The sequence below is a fragment of the Odontesthes bonariensis genome, chromosome 16, assembly GCF_027942865.1.
Source record: "Odontesthes bonariensis isolate fOdoBon6 chromosome 16, fOdoBon6.hap1, whole genome shotgun sequence".
NCBI classification, from domain to species: domain Eukaryota; kingdom Metazoa; phylum Chordata; class Actinopteri; order Atheriniformes; family Atherinopsidae; genus Odontesthes; species Odontesthes bonariensis.
Genome location: NC_134521.1, coordinates 33849477 through 33872642, shown reverse-complemented (window position 1 = coordinate 33872642; position 23166 = coordinate 33849477). Strand labels below are relative to the sequence as shown.

At 51.0% G+C, this 23166-nt stretch overlaps 1 long non-coding RNA gene across 1 annotated transcript; it reads right to left on the bottom strand.

The window, feature by feature from the left end:
* Positions 1 to 14688: 14688 nt before the first annotated feature.
* On the bottom strand, positions 14689 to 15136 carry LOC142402000 (uncharacterized). Its single transcript, XR_012773256.1, has 2 exons — positions 15047 to 15136; positions 14689 to 14947 (listed from the first exon to the last, which is right to left on the bottom strand). It is a non-coding gene; the product is annotated as an uncharacterized LOC142402000 (long non-coding RNA).
* Positions 15137 to 23166: the final 8030 nt, after the last annotated feature.

Below are 23166 nucleotides of genomic sequence, written 5' to 3'. Positions count from 1 at the left end.
TGCTGGTGAACAGGCTGCTGGTGAACCGACTGCAGGTGAACCGACTGCAGGTGAACAGACTGCAGGTGAACTGGCTGCAGGTGAACAGGCTGCTGGTGAACAGGCTGCTGGTGAACAGACTGCTGGTGAACAGGCTGCTGCTGAACAGGCTGCAGGTGAACAGACTGCAGGTGAACAGGCTGCAGGTGAACAGGCTGCAGGTGAACAGGTTGCAGGTGAACAGGCTGCTGGTGAACAGGCTGCTGGTGAACAGGCTGCTGGTGAACAGACTGCTGGTGAACAGGCTGCTGGTGAACAGGCTGCTGGTGAACAGACTGCAGGTGAACAGAGTGCTGGTGAACAGGCTGCTGGTAAACAGGCTGCTGGTGAACAAGCTGCAGGTGAACAGGCTGCTGGTGAACACACTGCTGGTGAACAGACATCAGGTGAACAGACTGCTGCTGAACAGGCTGCTGGTGAACAGGCTGCTGGTGAACAGACTGCTGGTGAAAAGGCTGCTGGTGAAAAGGCTTCAGGTGAACAAGCTGCATGTGAACAGGCTTCTGGTGAACAGGCTGCAGGTGAACAGGGTGCTGGTGAACAAGCTGCTGCTGAACAGGCTGCAGGTGAACAGGCTGCTGGTGAGCAGGCTGCTGGTGAACAGACATCAGGTGAACAGGCTGCTGGTGAACAGGCTGCTGGTGAACAGGCTGCTGGTGAAAAGGCTGCTGGTGAAAAGGCTGCTGGTGAAAAGGCTGCAGGTGAACAAGCTGCTGGTGAACAGGCTGCTGGTGAACAGGCTGCTGGTGAACAGGCTGCAGGTGAACAGGCTGCAGGTGAACAGGCTGCTGGTGAACAGACTGCTGCTGAACAGGCTGCAGGTGAAGAGACTGCAGGTGAACAGGCTGCTGGTGAACCGACTGCAGGTGAACCGGCTGCAGGTGAACAGGCTGCAGGTGAAAAGGCTGCAGGTGAACAGGCTGCTGCTGAACAGGCTGCAGGTGAACAGGCTGCAGGTGAACAGGCTGCAGGTGAACAGACTGCAGGTGAACAGACTGCAGGTGAACAGGCTGCTGGTGAACTGACTGCAGGTGAACCGACTGCAGGTGAACAGGCTGCAGGTGAACAGGCTGCTGCTGAACTGGCTGCTGGTGAACAGACTGCTGGTGAACAGACTGCTGGTGAACAGGCTGCTGCTGAACAGGCTGCAGGTGAACAGGCTGCATGTGAACCTGCTGCTGGTGAACAGGCTGCAGGTGAACAGGCTGCTGGTGAACAGACTGCTGCTGAACAGGCTGCAGGTGAAGAGACTGCAGGTTAACAGGCTGCTGGTGAACCGACTGCAGGTGAACCGGCTGCAGGTGAACAGGCTGCAGGTGAAAAGGCTGCAGGTGAACAGGCTGCAGGTGAACAGGCTGCTGGTGAACAGACTGCTGCTGAACAGGCTGCAGGTGAAGAGACTGCAGGTTAACAGGCTGCTGGTGAACCGACTGCAGGTGAACCGGCTGCAGGTGAACAGGCTGCAGGTGAAAAGGCTGCAGGTGAACAGGCTGCTGCTGAACAGGCTGCAGGTGAACAGGCTGCAGGTGAACAGGCTGCAGGTGAACAGACTGCAGGTGAACAGACTGCAGGTGAACAGACTGCAGGTGAACAGGCTGCAGGTGAACAGGCTGCTGGTGAACAGGCTGCTGGTGAACAGACTGCTGGTGAACAGGCTGCTGGTGAACAGGCAGCAGGTGAACAGGCTGCTGGTGAACAGGCTGCTGGTGAACCGACTGCAGGTGAACCGACTGCAGGTGAACAGACTGCAGGTGAACAGGCTGCAGGTGAACAGGCTGCTGGTGAACAGGCTGCTGGTGAACAGACATCAGGTGAACAGGCTGCTGGTGAACAGGCTGCAGGTGAACAGACTGCTGGTGAACAGGCTTCTGGTGAATAGGCTGCTGCTGAACTGGCTGCTGGTGAACAGGCTGCTGGTGAACAGGCTGCAGGTGAACAGGCTGCTGCTGAACAGGCTGCTGCTGAACAGGCTGCAGGTGAACAGTCTGCTGGTGAACAGGCTGCTGGTGAACACACTGCTGGTGAACAGGCTGCTCGTGAACAGGCTGCTGGTGAACAGGCTGCAGGTGAACAGACTGCAGGTGAACAGGCTGCTGGTGAAAAGGCTGCAAGTGAGCAGGCTGCAGGTGAACAGGCTGCTGGTGAACCGACTGCAGGTGAACCGACTGCAGGTGAAAAGACTGCTGGTGAACAGGCTGCTGCTGAACAGGCTGCTGGTGAACAGAATGCTGGTGAACAGGCTAATGCTGAACAGGCTGCAGGTGAACAGGCTCCAGGTGAACAGGCTGCAAGTGAACAGGCTGCTGGTGAACAGACTTCTGGTGAACAGGCTGCTGGTGAACAGGCTGCTGGTGAACAGGCTGCTGGTGAACAGGCTGCTGGTGAACAGGCTGCAGGTGAACAGGCTGCTGGTGAACACACTGCTGGTGAACAGACATCAGGTGAAAAGACTGCTGCTGAACAGGCTGCTGGTGAACAGGCTGCTGGTGAACAGACTGCTGGTGAAAAGGCTGCTGGTGAAAAGGCTGCAGGTGAACAAGCTGCTGGTGAACAGGCTGCAGGTGAACAGGCTGCTGGTGAACAGACTGCTGGCAAAGAGGCTGCAGGTGAACAGGCTCCTGGTGAACAGGCTGCTGGTGAACAGAAATCAGGTGAACAGGCTGCTGGTGAACAGGCTGCTGGTGAACAGGCTACTGGTGAACAGACTGCTGGGGAACAGGCTGCTGGTGAACAGACTGCTGGGGAACAGGCTGCTGGTGAACAGACTGCTGGTGAAAAGGCTGCTGGTGAAAAGGCTGCAGGCGAACAAGCTGCTGTTGAACAGGCTGCTGGTGAACAGGCTGCAGGTGAACAGGCTGCTGGTGAACAGACTGCTGCTGAACAGGCTGCAGGTGAACAGGCTGCTGGTGAACAGGCTGCTGGTGAACCGACTGCAGGTGAACCGACTGCAGGTGAACAGACTGCAGGTGAACTGGCTGCAGGTGAACAGGCTGCTGGTGAACAGGCTGCTGGTGAACAGACTGCTGGTGAACAGGCTGCTGCTGAACAGGCTGCAGGTGAACAGACTGCAGGTGAACAGGCTGCAGGTGAACAGGCTGCAGGTGAACAGGTTGCAGGTGAACAGGCTGCTGGTGAACAGGCTGCTGGTGAACAGGCTGCTGGTGAACAGACTGCTGGTGAACAGGCTGCTGGTGAACAGGCTGCTGGTGAACAGGCTGCAGGTGAACAGAGTGCTGGTGAACAGGCTGCTGGTAAACAGGCTGCTGGTGAACAAGCTGCAGGTGAACAGGCTGCTGGTGAACACACTGCTGGTGAACAGACATCAGGTGAACAGACTGCTGCTGAACAGGCTGCTGGTGAACAGACTGCTGGTGAACAGACTGCTGGTGAAAAGGCTGCTGGTGAAAAGGCTTCAGGTGAACAAGCTGCATGTGAACAGGCTTCTGGTGAACAGGCTGCAGGTGAACAGGGTGCTGGTGAACAAGCTGCTGCTGAACAGGCTGCAGGTGAACAGGCTGCTGGTGAGCAGGCTGCTGGTGAACAGACATCAGGTGAACAGGCTGCTGGTAAACAGGCTGCTGGTGAACAGGCTGCTGGTGAACAGGCTGCTGGTGAACAGGCTGTAGGTGAACAGGCTGCTGGTGAACAGACTGCTGCTGAACAGGCTGCAGGTGAACAGGCTGCTGGTGAACAGGCTGCTGGTGAACCGACTGCAGGTGAACCGACTGCAGGTGAACAGACTGCAGGTGAACAGGCTGCAGGTGAACAGGCTAATGGTAAACAAGCTGCTGGTGAAAAGGCTGCAGGTGAACAAGCTGCTGGTGAACAGGCTGCTGGTGAACAGGCAGCAGGTGAACAGACTGCTGCTGAACAGGCTGCAGGTGAACAGGCTGCTGGTGAACAGACATCAGGTGAACAGGCTGCTGGTGAACAGGCTGCTGGTGAACAGGCTGCTGGTGAAAAGGCTGCTGGTGAAAAGGCTGCAGGTGAACAAGCTGCTGGTGAACAGGCTGCAGGTGAACAGGCTGCTGGTGAACAGGCTGCAGGTGAACAGGCTGCTGGTGAACAGACATCAGGTGAACAGGCTGCAGGTGAACAGGCTGCTGGTGAACAGGCTGCTGGTGAACAGGCTGCAGGTGAACAGGCTGCTGGTAAACAAGCTGCTGGTGAACAAGCTGCAGGTGAACAGGCTGTTGGTGAACAGGCTGCTGGTGAACAGACTGCTGCTGAACAGGCTGCAGGTGAACAGGCTGTTGGTGAACAGGCTGCTGGTGAACCGACTGCAGGTGAACCGACTGCAGGTGAACAGACTGCAGGTGAACAGTCTGCAGGTGAACAGGCTAATGGTAAACAAGCTGCTGGTGAAAAGGCTGCTGGTGAAAAGGCTGCAGGTGAACAAGCTGCTGGTGAACAGGCAGCAGGTGAACAGACTGCTGCTGAACAGGCTGCAGGTGAACAGGCTGCTGGTGAACAGGCTGCAGGTGAACAGGCTGCTGGTGAACAGACATCAGGTGAACAGTCTGCTGGTGAACAGGCTGCTGGTGAACAGGCTGCTGGTGAACAGGCTTCAGGTGAACAGGCTGCTGGTGAACAGACTGCTGCTGAACAGGCTGCAGGTGAACAGGCTGCTGCTGAACAGTCTGCTGGTGAACAGGCTGCTGGTGAATAGGCTGCTGATGAAAAGGCTGCTGGTGAACAGGCTGCTGGTGAACAGGCTGCTGGTGAACAGACTGCTGGTGAACAGGCTGCTGGTGAACAGACTGCTGGTGAACAGACTACTGCTGAACAGGCTGCAGGTGAACAGGCTGCTAGTGAACAGGCTGCTGGTGAACAGGCTGCTGGCGAACAGACATCAGGTGAACAGTCTGCTGGTGAACAGGCTGCTGGTGAACAGGCTGCAGGTGAACAGGCTGCTGGTGAACCGACTGCAGGTGAAAAGACTGCAGGTGAACAGGCTGCTGGTGAACCGACTGCAGGTGAAACGACTGCAGGTGAACAGACTGCAGGTGAACAGGCTGCTGGAGAACCGACTGCAGGTGAACCGACTGCTGGTGAACAGGCTGCTGGTGAACAGGCTGCAGGTGAACAGGCTGCTGGTGAACAGGCTGCAGGTGAACAGGCTGCTGGTGAACAGGCTGCTGGTGAACAGGCTGCAGGTGAACCGACTGCAGGTGAACAGACTGCAGGTGAACAGGGTGCAGGTGAACAGGCTGCTGGTAAACAAGCTGCTGGTGAACAAGCTGCAGGTGAACAGGCTACTGGTGAACAGGCTGCTGGTGAACAGACTGCTGGTGAACAGGCTGCTGGTGAACAGGCTGCAGGTGAACAGGCTGCTGGTGAACAGACTGCTGCTGAACAGGCTGCAGGTGAACAGGCTGCTGGTGAACAGGCTGCTGGTGAACCGACTGCAGGTGAACCGACTGCAGGTGAACAGACTGCAGGTGAACAGGCTGCAGGTGAACAGGCTAATGGTAAACAAGCTGCTGGTGAAAAGGCTGCTGGTGAAAAGGCTGCAGGTGAACAAGCTGCTGGTGAACAGACATCAGGTGAACAGGCTGCTGGTGAACAGGCTGCTGGTGAAAAGGCTGCTGGTGAAAAGGCTGCAGGTGAACAAGCTGCTGGTGAACAGGCTGCAGGTGAACAGGCTGCTGGTGAACAGGCTGCAGGTGAACAGGCTGCTGGTGAACAGACATCAGGTGAACAGGCTGCAGTTGAACAGGCTGCTGGTGAACAGACTGCTGGTAAACAGGCTGCTGGTGAACAGGCTGCAGGTGAACAGGCTGCTGGTGAACAGACATCAGGTGAACAGGCTGCAGGTGAACAGGCTGCTGGTGAACAGGCTGCTGGTGAACAGGCTGCTGGTGAACAGGCTGCTGGTGAACAGGCTGCTGGTAAACAGGCTGCTGGTGAACAGGCTGCAGGTGAACAGGCTGCTGGTGAACAGACTCTGCTGAACAAGCTGCAGGTGAACAGGCTGCTGCTGAACAGGCTGCCGGTGAACAGACTGCCGGTGAACAAGCAGCTGGTGAACAGGCTGCAGGTGAACAGTCTGTTGGTGAACAGGCTGCTGGTGAATAGGCTGCTGATGAAAAGGCTGCTGGTGAACAGGCTGCTGGTGAACAGGCTGCTGGTGAACAGACTGCTGGTGAACAGACTACTGCTGAACAGGCTGCAGGTGAACAGACTGCTGGTGAACAGGCTGCTGGTGAACAGGCTGCTGGTGAACAGGCTGCTGGTGAACAGGCTGCAGGTGAACAGGCTGCTGGTGAACAGGCTGCTGGTGAACCGACTGCAGGTGAACCGACTGCAGGTGAACAGACTGCAGGTGAACAGGCTGCAGGTGAACAGGCTGCTGGTAAACAAGCTGCTGGTGAACAAGCTGCAGGTGAACAGGCTGCTGGTAAACAGGCTGCTGGTGAACAGACTGCTGGTGAACAGGCTGCTGGTGAACAGGCTGTAGGTGAACAGGCTGCTGGTGAACAGACTGCTGCTGAACAGGCTGCAGGTGAACAGGCTGCTGGTGAACAGGCTGCTGGTGAACCGACTGCAGGTGAACCGACTGCAGGTGAACCGACTGCAGGTGAACAGACTGCAGGTGAACAGGCTACAGGTGAACAGGCTAATGGTAAACAAGCTGCTGGTGAAAAGGCTGCTGGTGAAAAGGCTGCAGGTGAACAAGCTGCTGGTGAACAGGCTGCTGGTGAACAGGCAGCAGGTGAACAGACGGCTGCTGAACAGGCTGCAGGTGAACAGGCTGCTGGTGAACAGACATCAGGTGAACAGGCTGCTGGTGAACAGGCTGCTGGTGAACAGGCTGCTGGTGAAAAGGCTGCTGGTGAAAAGGCTGCAGGTGAACAAGCTGCTGGTGAACAGGCTGCAGGTGAACAGGCTGCTGGTGAACAGGCTGCAGGTGAACAGGCTGCTGGTGAACAGACATCAGGTGAACAGGATGCAGGTGAACAGGCTGCTGGTGAACAGGCTGCTGGTGAACAGGCTGCAGGTGAACAGGCTGCTGGTAAACAAGCTGCTGGTGAACAAGCTGCAGGTGAACAGGCTGCTGGTGAACAGGCTGCTGGTGAACAGACTGCTGGTGAACATGCTGCTGGTGAACAGGCTGCAGGTGAACAGGCTGCTGGTGAACAGACTGCTGCTGAACAGGCTGCAGGTGAACAGGCTGTTGGTGAACAGGCTGCTGGTGAACCGACTGCAGGTGAACCGACTGCAGGTGAACAGACTGCAGGTGAACAGGCTGCAGGTGAACAGGCTAATGGTAAACAAGCTGCTGGTGAAAAGGCTGCTGGTGAAAAGGCTGCAGGTGAACAAGCTGCTGGTGAACAGGCAGCAGGTGAACAGACTGCTGCTGAACAGGCTGCAGGTGAACAGGCTGCTGGTGAACAGGCTGCAGGTGAACAGGCTGCTGGTGAACAGACATCAGGTGAACAGTCTGCTGGTGAACAGGCTGCTGGTGAACAGGCTGCTGGTGAACAGGCTTCAGGTGAACAGGCTGCTGGTGAACAGACTGCTGCTGAACAGGCTGCAGGTGAACAGGCTGCTGCTGAACAGTCTGCTGGTGAACAGGCTGCTGGTGAATAGGCTGCTGATGAAAAGGCTGCTGGTGAACAGGCTGCTGGTGAACAGGCTGCTGGTGAACAGACTGCTGGTGAACAGGCTGCTGGTGAACAGACTGCTGGTGAACAGACTACTGCTGAACAGGCTGCAGGTGAACAGGCTGCTAGTGAACAGGCTGCTGGTGAACAGGCTGCTGGCGAACAGACATCAGGTGAACAGTCTGCTGGTGAACAGGCTGCTGGTGAACAGGCTGCAGGTGAACAGGCTGCTGGTGAACCGACTGCAGGTGAAAAGACTGCAGGTGAACAGGCTGCTGGTGAACCGACTGCAGGTGAAACGACTGCAGGTGAACAGACTGCAGGTGAACAGGCTGCTGGAGAACCGACTGCAGGTGAACCGACTGCTGGTGAACAGGCTGCTGGTGAACAGGCTGCAGGTGAACAGGCTGCTGGTGAACAGGCTGCAGGTGAACAGGCTGCTGGTGAACAGGCTGCTGGTGAACAGGCTGCAGGTGAACCGACTGCAGGTGAACAGACTGCAGGTGAACAGGGTGCAGGTGAACAGGCTGCTGGTAAACAAGCTGCTGGTGAACAAGCTGCAGGTGAACAGGCTACTGGTGAACAGGCTGCTGGTGAACAGACTGCTGGTGAACAGGCTGCTGGTGAACAGGCTGCAGGTGAACAGGCTGCTGGTGAACAGACTGCTGCTGAACAGGCTGCAGGTGAACAGGCTGCTGGTGAACAGGCTGCTGGTGAACCGACTGCAGGTGAACCGGCTGCAGGTGAACAGACTGCAGGTGAACAGGCTGCAGGTGAACAGGCTAATGGTAAACAAGCTGCTGGTGAAAAGGCTGCTGGTGAAAAGGCTGCAGGTGAACAAGCTGCTGGTGAACAGACATCAGGTGAACAGGCTGCTGGTGAACAGGCTGCTGGTGAACAGGCTGCTGGTGAAAAGGCTGCTGGTGAAAAGGCTGCAGGTGAACAAGCTGCTGGTGAACAGGCTGCAGGTGAACAGGCTGCTGGTGAACAGGCTGCAGGTGAACAGGCTGCTGGTGAACAGACATCAGGTGAACAGGCTGCAGGTGAACAGGCTGCTGGTGAACAGGCTGCTGGTGAACAGGCTGCTGGTGAACAGGCTGCAGGTGAACAGGCTGCTGGTGAACAGACTGCTGGTGAACAGGCTGCAGGTGAACAGGCTGCTGCTGAACAGGCTGCTGGTGAACAGACTGCTGGTGAACAAGCAGCTGGTGAACAGGCTGCAGGTGAACAGTCTGCTGGTGAACAGGCTGCTGGTGAATAGGCTGCTGATGAAAAGGCTGCTGGTGAACAGGCTGCTGGTGAACAGGCTGCTGGTGAACAGGCTGCTGGTGAACAGGCTGCTGGTGAACAGACTGCTGGTGAACAGACTGCAGGTGAACAGGCTGCTGGTGAACCGACTGCAGGTGAACCGACTGCAGGTGAACAGACTGCAGGTGAACAGGCTGCTGGTGAACCGACTGCAGGTGAAAAGACTGCAGGTGAACAGGCTGCTGGTGAACCGACTGCAGGTGAACCGACTGCTGGTGAACACACTGCAGGTGAACAGGCTGCAGGTGAACAGGCTGTTGCTGAACAGGCTGCTGGTGAAGAGAATGCTGGTGAACAGGCTACTGCTGAACAGGCTGCAGGTGAACAAGCTGCAGGTGAACAGGCTGCTGGTGAACAGGCTGCTTGTGAACAGGCTGCAGGTGAACAGGCTGCTGGTGAACACACTGCTGGTGAACAGACAGGTGAACAGACTGCTGCTGAACAGGCTGCTGGTGAACAGGCTGCTGGTGAACAGGCTGCTGGTGAACAGACTGCTGGTGAAAAGGCTGCTGGTGAAAAGGCTGCAGGTGAACAAGCTGCTGGTGAACAGGCTGCAGGTGAACAGGCTGCTGGTGAACAGACTGCTGGTGAACAGGCTGCAGGTGAACAGGCTGCTGCTGAACAGGCTGCTGGTGAACAGACTGCTGGTGAACAAGCAGCTGGTGAACAGGCTGCAGGTGAACAGTCTGCTGGTGAACAGGCTGCTGGTGAATAGGCTGCTGATGAAAAGGCTGCTGGTGAACAGGCTGCTGGTGAACAGGCTGCTGGTGAACAGGCTGCTGGTGAACAGGCTGCTGGTGAACAGACTGCTGGTGAACAGACTGCAGGTGAACAGGCTGCTGGTGAACCGACTGCAGGTGAACCGACTGCAGGTGAACAGACTGCAGGTGAACAGGCTGCTGGTGAACCGACTGCAGGTGAAAAGACTGCAGGTGAACAGGCTGCTGGTGAACCGACTGCAGGTGAACCGACTGCTGGTGAACACACTGCAGGTGAACAGGCTGCAGGTGAACAGGCTGTTGCTGAACAGGCTGCTGGTGAAGAGAATGCTGGTGAACAGGCTACTGCTGAACAGGCTGCAGGTGAACAAGCTGCAGGTGAACAGGCTGCTGGTGAACAGGCTGCTTGTGAACAGGCTGCAGGTGAACAGGCTGCTGGTGAACACACTGCTGGTGAACAGACAGGTGAACAGACTGCTGCTGAACAGGCTGCTGGTGAACAGGCTGCTGGTGAACAGGCTGCTGGTGAACAGACTGCTGGTGAAAAGGCTGCTGGTGAAAAGGCTGCAGGTGAACAAGCTGCTGGTGAACAGGCTGCAGGTGAACAGGCTGCTGGTGAAGAGACTGCTGCTGAACAGGCTTCGGGTGAACAGGCTGCTGGTGAACAGAAATCAGTTGAACAGGCTACTTGTGAACAGGCTGCTGGTGAAAAGGCTGCTGGTGAAAAGGCTGCTGGTGAAAAGGCTGCAGGTGAACAAGCTGCTGGTGAACAGGCTGCTGGTGAACAGGCTGCAGGTGAACAGGCTGCTGGTGAACAGACTGCTGGTGAACAGGCTGCTGGTGAACAGACATGCTGGTGAAAAGGCTGCTGGTGAAAAGGCTGCAGGCGAACAAGCTGCTGGTGAACAGGCTGCTGGTGAAAAGGCTGCTGGTGAACAGGCTGCTGATGAACAGGCTGCTGGTGAACAGGCTGAAGGTGAACAGGCTGCAGGTGAACAGGTTGCTGGTGAACAGACTGCTGCTGAACAGGCTGCTGCTGAACAGGCTGCTGGTGAACAGGCTGCTGGTGAACCGACTGCTGGTGAACAGACATCAGGTGAACAGACTGCTGCTGAACAGGCTGCTGGTGAACAGGCTGCTGGTGAAAAGGCTGCTGGTGAAAAGGCTGCAGGTGAACAAGCTGCTGGTGAACAGGCTGCTGGTGAACAGGCTGCAGGTGAACAGGCTGCTGGTGAACAGACTGCTGCTGAACAGGCTGCAGGTGAACAGGCTGCTGGTGAACAGGCTGCTGGTGAACAGACATCAGGTGAACAGGCTGCTGGTGAACAGGCTGCTGGTGAACAGGCTGCTGGTGAAAAGGCTGCTGGTGAAAAGGCTGCTGGTGAAAAGGCTGCAGGTGAACAAGCTGCTGGTGAACAGGCTGCTAGTGAACAGGCTGCAGGTGAACAGGCTGCTGGTGAACAGACTGCTGCTGAACAGGCTGCAGGTGAACAGGCTGCTGGTGAACAGGCTGCTGGTGAACAGGCTGCTGTTGAAACAGACATCAGGTGAACAGGCTGCAGGTGAACAGGCTGCTGGTGAACAGGCTGCTGTTGAAACAGACATCAGGTGAACAGGCTGCAGGTGAACAGGCTGCTGGTGAACAGGCTGCTGATGAAAAGGCTGCTGGTGAACAGGCTGCTGGTGAACAGGCTGCAGGTGAACAGACTGCTGGTGAACAGGCTGCAGGTGAACAGGCTGCTGGTGAACAAGCAGCTGGTGAACAGGCTGCAGGTGAACAGTCTGCTGGTGAACAGGCTGCTGGTGAACAGGCTGCTGGTTAACAGGCTGTTGGTGAACAGGCTGCTGGTGAAAAGACTACTGCTGAACAGGCTGCAGGTGAACAGGCTGCTGGTGAACAGGCTGCTGGTGAACCGACTGCTGGTAAAAAGACTACTGCTGAACAGGCTGCAGGTGAACAGGCTGCTGGTGAACAGACTGCTGGTGAACAGACTGCTGGTAAAAAGACTACTGCTGAACAGGCTGCAGGTGAACAGGCTGCTGGTGAACAGGCTGCTGGTGAACCGACTGCAGGTGAACCGACTGCAGGTGAACCGACTGCAGGTGAACAGACTGCTGGTGAACAGGCTGCAGGTGAACAGGCTACTGGCAAACAGGCTGCTGGTGAACAGACTGCTGGTGAACAGGCTGCAGGTGAACAGGCTGCTGGTGAACAGGCTGCTGGTGAACAGGCTGCTGTTGAAACAGACATCAGGTGAACAGGCTGCAGGTGAACAGGCTGCTGGTGAACAGGCTGCTGTTGAAACAGACATCAGGTGAATAGGCTGCAGGTGAACAGGCTGCTGGTGAACAGGCTGCTGATGAAAAGGCTGCTGGTGAACAGGCTGCTGGTGAACAGGCTGCAGGTGAACAGACTGCTGGTGAACAGGCTGCAGGTGAACAGGCTGCAGGTGAACAAGCAGCTGGTGAACAGGCTGCAGGTGAACAGTCTGCTGGTGAACAGGCTGCTGGTGAACAGGCTGCTGGTTAACAGGCTGTTGGTGAACAGGCTGCTGGTGAACAGGCTGCTGGTGAACAGACTGCTGGTGAACAGGCTGCTGGTGAACAGGCTGCAGGTGAAAAGGCTGCTGGTGAACAGGCTGCTGGTGAACAGGCTGCTGGTGAACAGACTGCTGGTGAACAGGCTGCTGGTGAAGAGGCTGCAGGTGAACAGACTGCAGGTGAACAGGCTGCAGGTGAACAGGCTGCAGGTGAACAGGCTGCTGGAGAACAGGCAGCTGGTGAACAGGCTGCAGGTGAACAGGCTGCAGGTGAACAGGCTGCAGGTGAACAGACTGCTGCTCAACAGGCTGCTGGTCAACAGGCTGCTGGTGAACAGACTGCTGGTGAAAAGGCTGCTGGTGAACAGGCTGCTGGTGAACAGGCTGCAGGTGAACAGGCTGCTGGTGAACAGGCTGCTGGTGAACAAGCTGCTGGTGAACAGGCTGCTGGTGAACAGGCTGCAGGTGAACAGACTGCAGTTGAACAGGCTGCTGGTGAACAGGCTGCAGGTGAAAAGGCTGCTGGTGAACAGGCTGCTGGTGAACAGGCTGCTGGTGAACAGGCTGCTGGTGAACAGGCTGCTGCTGAACAGGCTGCAGGTGAACAGGCTTCTGGTGAACAGGCTGCAGGTGAACAGGCTGCTGGTGAACAGGCTGCTGGTGAACAGGCTGCTGGTGAACAGGTTCCTGAGTATTCAGGTGAGGAGGTGGATCCAGGTAAAACACATTTTCCCTTTACTGAATACTTCTGAATGCTAATAGAGGAGATACAGACAGCAGCAGGTGGAGGGTTTTCAGCTCCCACTTATCTTTACAGTGTGAATTTTTGTGTGATGCTTTACACATTGAAAAAAAAAAAAAAAAAAAAACTCCCTCGAATAGTCTAAAATCCGGGATATTTTATCCGACTCGCGGGCATCCGTGATTAACTATCAATATCAGGGAGACTCCCGGACCTTCCGGGAGACTTGGGATGTCTGCACATCAGTGTGTTAACGTTCATTTTCATGCTCATGGCTGCCGTGCAGCCGCCCTCTGACGCTGTGTCACAGCGACACCCGGTGGACATCTGTGGAACTGACAGACAGGAGTGGCACACTGGGCTTTCCTCGGTGCCTTTCTGAAACATTACAAGGACATCTAGAGTCAGAAATAAACCCCGAGAGGAACGCATCAAGGTTCAGAGTAAACTGCAGAGAGACTGCACCAGCTGATTTTATCTTACTTTTGTCATGAAAACTGAGTTGTGGTTTGGTTATTAAGACACCTCCATATGTTTAATCCTAAATGACTGCAGGTGTGTCATCTCCCACCACTGAATATAAAGGTTAGAAAACAGTCTGTCCCTCCTCTTTGTGTTTTTTACTTCCCAAAGGTGAGCTTGTTTTTGAATCTGTTTAATCTGTCAGACATCAACAAGCTCGCTTACAGCAGCGATGTGTTTGAGCCCCAGATCTGCTCCCAGGTGTTCTCCTGGTGGGACATGAAGTCTGCCCCGGGGAGGCGTCCTGAAGGCATCCTGACCCGATGCCCAAACCGCCTCGAACCGTTCATTTATATGCAGAGGAGCAACTCCTTCACCCTTTGTGGATGCTCTGTTTCAGCCTCTACCCCCAGCTCATGACCAAAGGTTGGGTTTGGAACAGCAGATCTCCTCACCTTGCTGCAGAAAATAGCACCAAGCGATTGTGAGGTCTGACTTTTTCCTGGCAAACGATTTTGTGATGCAAATGTATTACTCTTTTGAACGCATATTGGCCCTCATTTATCAAACTTGCGTAAGACGAAAAACGTGCGTAGGTCGTGTGTACGTTCTTTTCTGCGCAAAGGTTGGCATTTATCAAATCCATCGTGAGCTCAGGAAAGATGAAATCGCCACGACAGGTCTGAGGCCGTGTACGCACTTTTCCATTTTGACTTGCGGTGACTGCAATACAGCAGCGTCACTAGTGCGTGCTCAGGAGTCGCAACAAATCCCTTGGTTAAAATTACAGACTTATCACTTTAAAGAAGGCCCATGTTTTATTTGACTTCAACATAAATATAAACATAAACGCAAATTAAATAAATTAAACAAGTACAACTCCGTAATTGGAAGAGTGATGGCTCATTATTCAACCGTGCACCCTCACACCGAACAGGAGAGGCGCTTTAACACTGCGCATTCGCGCACGCGTGCCACTGTGGAGAGGTGTATAGGGCTCCTAAAGCTGGATCTGTCTCTCGGCTGCGGGGGGAACCCTATACGCCCGAAAAGGTATGCAATATTATTATTGCATGCGGGGATCTCCATAACATTGCCCAAAAAAATGGAGTGCCATTTCCAGATGTACATCCAGAGGACCCCGTACCCAGAGATCCCTTCCACCAGCCTGCACAGCCAAGAGCGCTCAGGAGGAGAGAGGAACTTATTCAGCGATTCTGACTTTCGGTAAGCATTCTGTTATTCAAGGAAAAAAGAAAGGAGAACAACGATTTCTTTCAGCATTTATTCTGTGACTTCAGTGTTTCATTTATGTCTTTCAATGTACTGTCGATAGATTGCATGGTGTGTGTTAAAGCCATCATCCACTTCACGATCTCTGTTTGTCTTTCTAGGACCTCTGTGGTCAACACGGCTGGCCGGTGTGACGCTGCAGACCCGGGGGCAGAGGCAGAGGCAGACGCTTCGGATGTTGACGGGCCGCGTATTCGTTGCGCGGGTCAGGTTGCCCGGATGCCACTTCGGATTCATCTGTGAATGAAAAATATTAGTTTGATTAGGAACCTCATTTGTGTTGAAAATTAAAGCAACTGTTTTATTTAAACGTCTTGGGTGTGCAGTCATTCTTACCATTCTCGAGCTGTAGCATGGGCGCATCAGTGTCAAGTTTCCCTGGCACGCCCGATGAGGACGTAGCTCCGATCACGCCAGCCACCCTCTCCTCCAAGGCACTCAAATCCAAACCTGGATTCCCCCCCCCCCCCGTTTGTGACATGCTGCGTCGGAGAGCAGCGACCTTCTTTTTCATATCGGACCACTTCTTCCTGATCTTACTGGAGAAAAAGTAAAACATCGCTCAATTTTAGATTTAATTTAATCTGGAGTTTATCACATTTTATTGACCATCACAGTAGGGGAAAATACATACCTCGTCCGGTCTGCGATTTACATCGCCAACAGCGTTGACAGCCGTCCCAGCTGTCAACGCTGTTGGCAGCGTTTCTTTGCCGCCTTTCGTCTATCCATGTCGCAAATTCTAGAGGTGCGGCCTCTCAGCCCCCTTTTGTAGAAGGCGTGGTTAGGATCATTACGATGGATTTCAGCCACCGGATTTATCAACAGCCGCTCGGTCTTACGATGGGATTGGTGTGGTACGCATGTTCTGTAAATCTCACTTGAGCCTCTGCGTACAACGAGTTCTCCGCTCATATCTACGATGCTTTCTACGACGGCTTGATAAATGAGGGCCATTGTGTTGAGAAGCAAAACGCTTTATTTCTTAAGCCCCAGCCAACTAGCCGGACTACCTTCATCAACGCCAAAAAGGAGGCTGGAACTCTGCTCACAGGACGCAGCAGGTGGTAAGAAAATGTTCATAAATGATATTGCTAATATTGGATGTCATACAGCTTCATGTCAAAAGAGGCGAACTATCCCTTAAAAGGGGGATTACTGCCACCAAGTGGACTGAGTTTGAATTTGTTAGTTCGAGTCAAAGCATTCGTGGATCTAGTTTGTCTTTAGTTTGATGCAATTCATGATTGAAACATCCTGTCATCACTAATTATTCTGGATTCCTTTTCATTCAAACCCATCTTCCTCCAATCGGAGATGCAGACGGTGCTCATAAAGCACTTTTCCAGTGTTGCTGGTTCTGAATGTATCTGGAGGGAAAGTCAGCATCGCATCATCGGAGGTGCTCTGTAGGTCTTATCTGACATCGCCTCCTCTGTAACACCCACAATGCTCAGGTGAGCCAGCTGTGGCCTTCCTGACCCTCCGCGTGTCAAACTTATTTCCAAGGAGGCAATCAACTTTTTCCATGACACCTGTCATTTCATATGTGGGCATCGGGTTGATTGGCTATTCGCAGGCGTCAATTTGTGTATCCGTCGGATTTAGTTTTACACATACACAAAAAACTTTGTTACACATCATTGTACATGTGCAAAATCTTTCTGACCCTTATGTGATCCCACAGTTAATCACCTCAGTACGAACAGCTCCAGCCGGCCTCCTTTCCCCTGCAGCGGTCTGGAAACTGAGAGTGGAAAACAGTTACAGGTTCCCTGAGCAAACGGCCCTGAGACCTCTACCTGATCATCTTCTCAGACGTCACCAACCAAATGATCCTGGTGGAGCTCACTGTGCCCTGAGAAGAGCGAAAGAACGGAGGGGTAAATAGGTCACTCCTGCCCATCGTTTGTTTTAGCAGGAAAGTGCAGTTCACTCAATGCTGCCTCAAACACCGAAGATGGTCTACCGAGAGACTTCAGGTACATTTAACACATTTCCAACAGTAAAGGCCTCGGTATGCTTCTCCGTAGCTGTCGGCCAATCCGACTCCGTGGTCACGCAGAGGCTATGAAAACCTTTCGCTGTTCTCTGTCAGGATGCCTTGGATACCCAAGGCAGTTCACCTCCCGATCAGTAGGCGGCGCTACGTTAGACGACCCAATCTCGCAACGTCTATGGTGAAAGTCGTTGATTGATTGTTCACCTCCCGAGTCCGTTCCACTCCTCACAGTGAACGATGGCGACCGAGAGAGAAAGGCTGTGTTCGAAACCGCATACTACATACTACATACTTGCATACTCATCGATCAGACAGTATGCAGATCGTTTTCCCACAATGCATTTCGCTCCTGCCCGAGCCGAAATCAGCCGGCCTGAAGCTGATTTCTCTTAAGCTCTAAACTCTGTAAACTTTAGCAACATTTGAAACATTTTCAGGAGAGAAAGTAGTCGTTTAATTCAATTCAAATAATTTTTTAATTTTTTTATTTATATAGCGCCAAATACAACAAATGTCATCTCAAGGCACTTAGATAATAAAGTCCAATTCAAGCCAATTGGAATTCAATTAATTGTAATCATAATTATTCATAAAATAATCCAATTCGTTCATATAGAGCCAATTCAAAAACAATTTCCTAGCTAAGGAAACCAACAGATTGCACTGAAACTTTTTCTTTTTCGGTCCAATCTCCCGTCCTGAGCGTGCCTGAGGCGACTGTGGAGAGAAACGACTCCCTTTTAACAGGAAGAAACCTCTGGCAGAACCAGACTCAGGAAGGTCTCAGGAAGGTTTCAGTTGATCCAAAATGCTGCAGCCAGAGTTTTGATGAGAACTAACAGGAGAGATCATATTTCTCCAGTTTTAGCTTCTCTTCATTGGCTCCCTGTTAAATTCAGAATAGAATTTAAGATTCTTCTCCTTACATATAAAGCTCTTAATGACCGAGCTCCATCATATCTTAAAGATCTCATTGTAAGATATTTTCCTAACAGAGCACTTCGTTCCCAAACTGCAGGTTTACTTGAGGTTCCCAGAGTTTCTAAAAGTAGAATAGGAGGCAGAGCCTTCAGTTATCAGGCCCCTCTATTGTGGAATAAGCTGCCAGTAAATGTCCGGGAAGCAGACACCCTTTCCACTTTTAAGACCAGGCTTAAAACTTTCCTTTTTTATAAAGCTTATAGTTAGGTCTGTTGAATCTGATAGTGTGTCTGCTAGTGTGTCTTGTCCTGCCTCCACCTCTGGCACCCTCTATACTTTCATTACCCCCTACCCGAACCAGGGTTTGAATCCCATTCCCGCTTATCTTACCTCTTTTATTTCTCCCCCTACCCAAACCAGGGTTTGCATCCCCACCCCGCTGTGACTGGTGTGCAGTTGGTGAGAGGCTGAGGTAGCTTGTGGCTGTAAAAAGATGGTTGTTGCGGTGTGAGGAGCAGATCTATATAGGGAGTGTAGGGAATTACTCACTGAGTCTGGTCCTTTATTTTATTATTTATTTTTTCGTTAGCACAAGTTTCTTGTGTTTACCTTGAATAGGGATGGGTCAGGTAATCCTAAAACATCCCATAGTTAAGCTGCTATAGGCCTAGACTGCTGGGGGGCCTCATCTGTCACACCTTTCCTCACTTTACTCTCTTTATGTATATGTGATATTATTGTGGTCATTAACTCGTGTTTCCCTGTTCCAACAGATATCCTTTGAATGGTGTTACAGTGCCGCCGCCGCGGCCCTCCCCCCTCCCCCCCTTTCTGTCTTCTCAAACCCCAGCTGGTCGAGGCGGATGGCCACCCTTCCTGAGTCTGGTTCTGCCAGAGGTTTCTTCCTGTTAAAAGGGAGTCGTTTCTCTCCACAGTCGCCTCAGGCACGCTCAGGCCGGGAGAATGGACCGAAAAACAAAAAGTTTTCAGTGCAATCTGTTGGTTTTCTTAGCTAGGAAATTGTTTTTGAATTGGCTCTATATGAACGAATTGGATTATTTTATGAATTATGATTATTATTAATTAATTGAATTCCATTTGGCTTGAATTGGACTTACTATCGAAGTGCCTTGAGATGACATTTGTTGTATTTGGCGCTATATAAATAAAAATGAATTGAATTGAATTGAATTGAATTGAAGGGTGGCCATCTGCCTCGACCAGCTGGGGTTTGAGAAGACAGAAAGAAAGGGGAGGGGGGGTTGGCGGCACTGTAACACCATTCAAAGGATACCTGTTGGAACAGGGAAACACGAGTTAGTGACCACAATAATGTCACACATACATAAAGAGAGTAAAGTGAGGAAAGTTGAGACAGATGAGGCCCCCCATCAGTCTAGGCCTATAGCAGCTTAACTATGGGATGTTTCTGGATCACCTTAGCCATCCCTAACTATAAGCTTTATCAAAAACGAAAGTTTTAAGCCTGTTCTTAAAAGTGGAAAGGGTGTCTGCTTCCCGGACATTTACTGGCAGCTTGTTCCACAAGAGAGGGGCCTGATAACTGAAGGCTCTGCCTCCTATTCTACTTTTAGAAACTCTGGGAACCTCAAGTAAACCTGCAGTTTGGGAACGAAGTGCTCTGTTAGGAAAATATCTTACAATGAGATCTTTAAGATATGATGGAGCTCGGTCATTAAGAGTTTTATATCCAAGGAGAAGAATCTTAAATTCTATTCTGAATTTAACAGGGAGCCAATGAAGAGAAGCTAAAACTGGAGAAATATGATCTCTCCTGTTAGTTCTCATCAGAACTCTGGCTGCAGCATTTTTGATCAACTGGAGGCTTTTCAGAGAATATGTGGGACAGCCCAATAATAAAGAATTACAGTAGTCCAATCTTGAAGTAACAAATGCATGGACTATTTTTTCTGCATCACTCTGAGACAAGATGTTCCTGATTTTAACAATATTACGAAGATGAAAGAAGGCAGTCCTAGAAACCTGTTTTATATGCGAGTCAAATGATAAATTCTGGTCAAAAATAACTCCAAGGTTCCTCACTGTAGAACTAGAAGCCAAGGAAATACCATTTAGAGTAACTATATAGCTAGACAATTTCTCCCTGAAGCGCTCAGGTCCAAAGATAACGACTTCAGTTTTGTCTGAATTTAGAAGCAGACAGTTCTGAGTCATCCAGGTCTTTATGTCTTTATGACATGCTTGTAATCTGACCAACCTATTGGGTTCATCTGGTTTTACAGATAAGTACAACTGGGTATCGTCAGCATAGCAATGGAAATTTATGCCATGCTGTCTAATAATGTTACCTAATGGAAGCATGTATGAAGTGAAAAGAATCGGTCCAAGCACAGAACCCTGAGGAACTCAATGACTTACTCTGGTGTGTGAGGAAGATTCTTCATTTACAAGAACAAACTGAAATCTATCAGATAAATATGACTTAAACCAGCCTAATGCAGTTCCTTTAATCCCAATAACATGTTCAAGTCTGTGTAATAAGATACTGTGATCGACCGTATCAAATGCAGCACTGAGATCCAACAGGACAAGCACAGACACAAGTCCGCTATCAGAGGCTAAGAGGAGATCATTGGTAACTTTCAGCAGTGCAGTTTCTGTGCTGATGCACTCTGAATCCTGACTGAAACTCTTCAAACAGATTATTGCTGTGTAAATGATCACAAAGCTGAGCTGCAACTATTTTTTCAAGAACTTTAGACATAAAAGGGAGATTGGATATAGGTCTATAATGAACTAACACTTCTGAGTCAAGAGTAGGTTTTTTAAGTAAAGGTTTAATTACAGCAACCTTAAAAGTCTGAGGTACATATCCTGTCAACAAAGACAGATTGATCAAATCCAATATGGAAGTGTCAATTAATGGAAAAACCTCCTTGAACAGTCCGGTTGGGATTGGGTCTAAAACACAAGTTGATGGTTTAGAAGAGACTATTGCTGTTGTTAGTTCAGAGAGATCAACTGGGCAGAAGCCGTCTAAATACAAATCAGGTTCTAAAGATACTTCATTATACTTCATATTAAGGCAGTGAGTCGGTCTGTGAACACTCTGAGAAAATCCAATAGAGTTTAATATATAATTAAAGTTCATATTCAGGCTATCATTTTCAACATCTACATGAATATTAAAGTCACCCACTACAATGACTTTATCTGTACTCAGCACTAACTGGGATAAAAACTCTGAGAATTCAGACAGAAACTCAGAATAAGGGCCAGGTGGACGATACACAACAACAAACACAAGAGGTTTCTGGGATTTCCACTTTGCGTGGGAAAAACTGAGAATCAGAGATTCAAAAGAGCTCAAACTAATCTTGGGTCTGGGACTGATTAGTAACCCTGATCTGAAAATAGCTGCCACTCCTCCTCCTCTGCCTGTGGTTCGAGGAACGTGAACATTTAAACAGTCACAGGGAGTTGATTCATTAATGCTAACATGATCCTCCTGCTGCAGCCAGGTTTCTGTAAGACAAAATATATCAATATGATGATCACACATCAACTCATTCACTAACAGAGACTTGGAAAGGAGAGATCTGATATTCAGCAAACCACATTTAATAGTTTGATGTTTTTGTTTAAATTTTTTTTTGCACAAGAGGATTTGCTCCTTTTGTGTTAATTGATTGGGTGGGTAGCAGCAGGTGGGAAGCTGCAGAGAAGTGTGTAAGACTCCCAGAACTCTGCATCCTGGTCTGAGCCCTGGGTTGTCATGTTTTAGGGTGGCAAATAAATTCATCCATATTTCTAGAAATGAGAGCTGCTCCTTCCAAAGTGGGATGGATGCCGTCTCTCCTCATCAGACCAGGTTTTCTCCAGAAAGATTGCCAATTATCTATGTAGCCCACGTTGTTTGCTGGACACCATCTAGACAGCCAGCGATTGTAGGACGACATGCGGCTAAACATGTCATCACTGGTCAGATTTGGCAGGGGTCCAGAGAAAACTACGGAGTCTGACATTGTTTTGGCAAAATTACACACCGATGCAACATTAATTTTAGTGACCTCCGATTGGCGTAACCGGGTGTCATTAACGCCGACGTGAATAACTATTTTACCGTATTTACGTTTATCCTTAGCCAGCAGTTTTAAATAGGATTCTATGTCGCCCGCTCTAGCCCCTGGAATGCATTTGACTATGGCCGCTGGTGTCTCTAATGCCATGTTTCTGACTATAGAGCTGCCAATTACCAGGGTTTTGTCCTCAGCGGGTGTGTCACTGAAGCGTGGACAGGTCGATGGTAACTAAACATCTGACACATGGAGCAGGTGAAAGCAGGAGATGGAGGGAGAGAACTGGTAGCCATGCTACGCTAGAGAACCAGACACACCGCTAAAAAGTGAGAATAAAGATTAAATATCTGTAGGAGTGTGCTAGAACAGAACGGTAAGCTATAGAGTTTAACTATGCAAAATTGTGTTAGTTATAGATAGAAATAAAGTGATTATCAGTAGTCCAAGCGGAGCAAGAAATTCCACAGTACACAAGCAAGGTAACAGGAAGTGATGCAATACGTCTTACCGCAAAGCAAAGCATCACCAACGTGTTGAAAATCTGACAAAATACCGGCTATTTACAATTTTGTTCCCACGAATTCGGCTCTACTAAAGCTAGCCGCAGTGAGCAACGCACTTCCGGTTATTTTCACAAAATAAAATACCCATTGCCTTTTATCATAGGGAAAGCCATTACGATACAATTGGTGCTTTTGTTTTGAAAACAGGAAGTGAACCTACCCTCGTTGTAGCTAGCTTGAAACTGCCGTTTTGACAGGAAATGACGATCGGCGACGTCACGTTACGTTGCATCTTGGGTAGTTTGAGTATGAGTAGTGACCTCATGATGCATACCCAACATTTCGAAGAATCTAGTATGCATCCGGGAACTTCTCGCTTACTCAAACTCGCATACTAACTCAGAAAGTTAGTGGGAGAAATAGGAGAAGTATGTGGTTTTGAACACAGCCAAAGACTGTTGTTGGAGTTGGAGCTTGTTGATTTTGAAATGCAAATAATTTTGACCAAATGTTGACTGGCACACAGTAAACTCTTTCAAAAATGGCGGTGTTGTTGTTCTGAGAGGAAGACGCTAAACCGTAAAAGTGATTCCGAAAATTATGTTGTTAGCCGACCAATCACAACCCTCGCGGTCTCCACGAGTCTCCCTCGCCTTGACGGATAAAGCTGGATTTACAGTTGACGCGTCGCTTGCGGCGCAGCCGACCCATGACGTTTCAGTCCTGGCGCTTGCCTTGAAAAGACGGCGCAGTGCGTTGTCCTGCACTAGTCAATTTTTGTAACTTGAGAACGACAAACCGGATGGACCAATGTGAGACCAGGCTCAGTCAGGAGGTGCGTTTGTACAGGCACCTGTATGAAACTGCAGTGAAAGAAAACAGGGACAACGTAAACTCCCAAAACTGGTGGACAGAGATTGGCAGAACTTTGGGGAAAGAGGGAGAGTTCTGTAAGAATGTGTGGAAGAA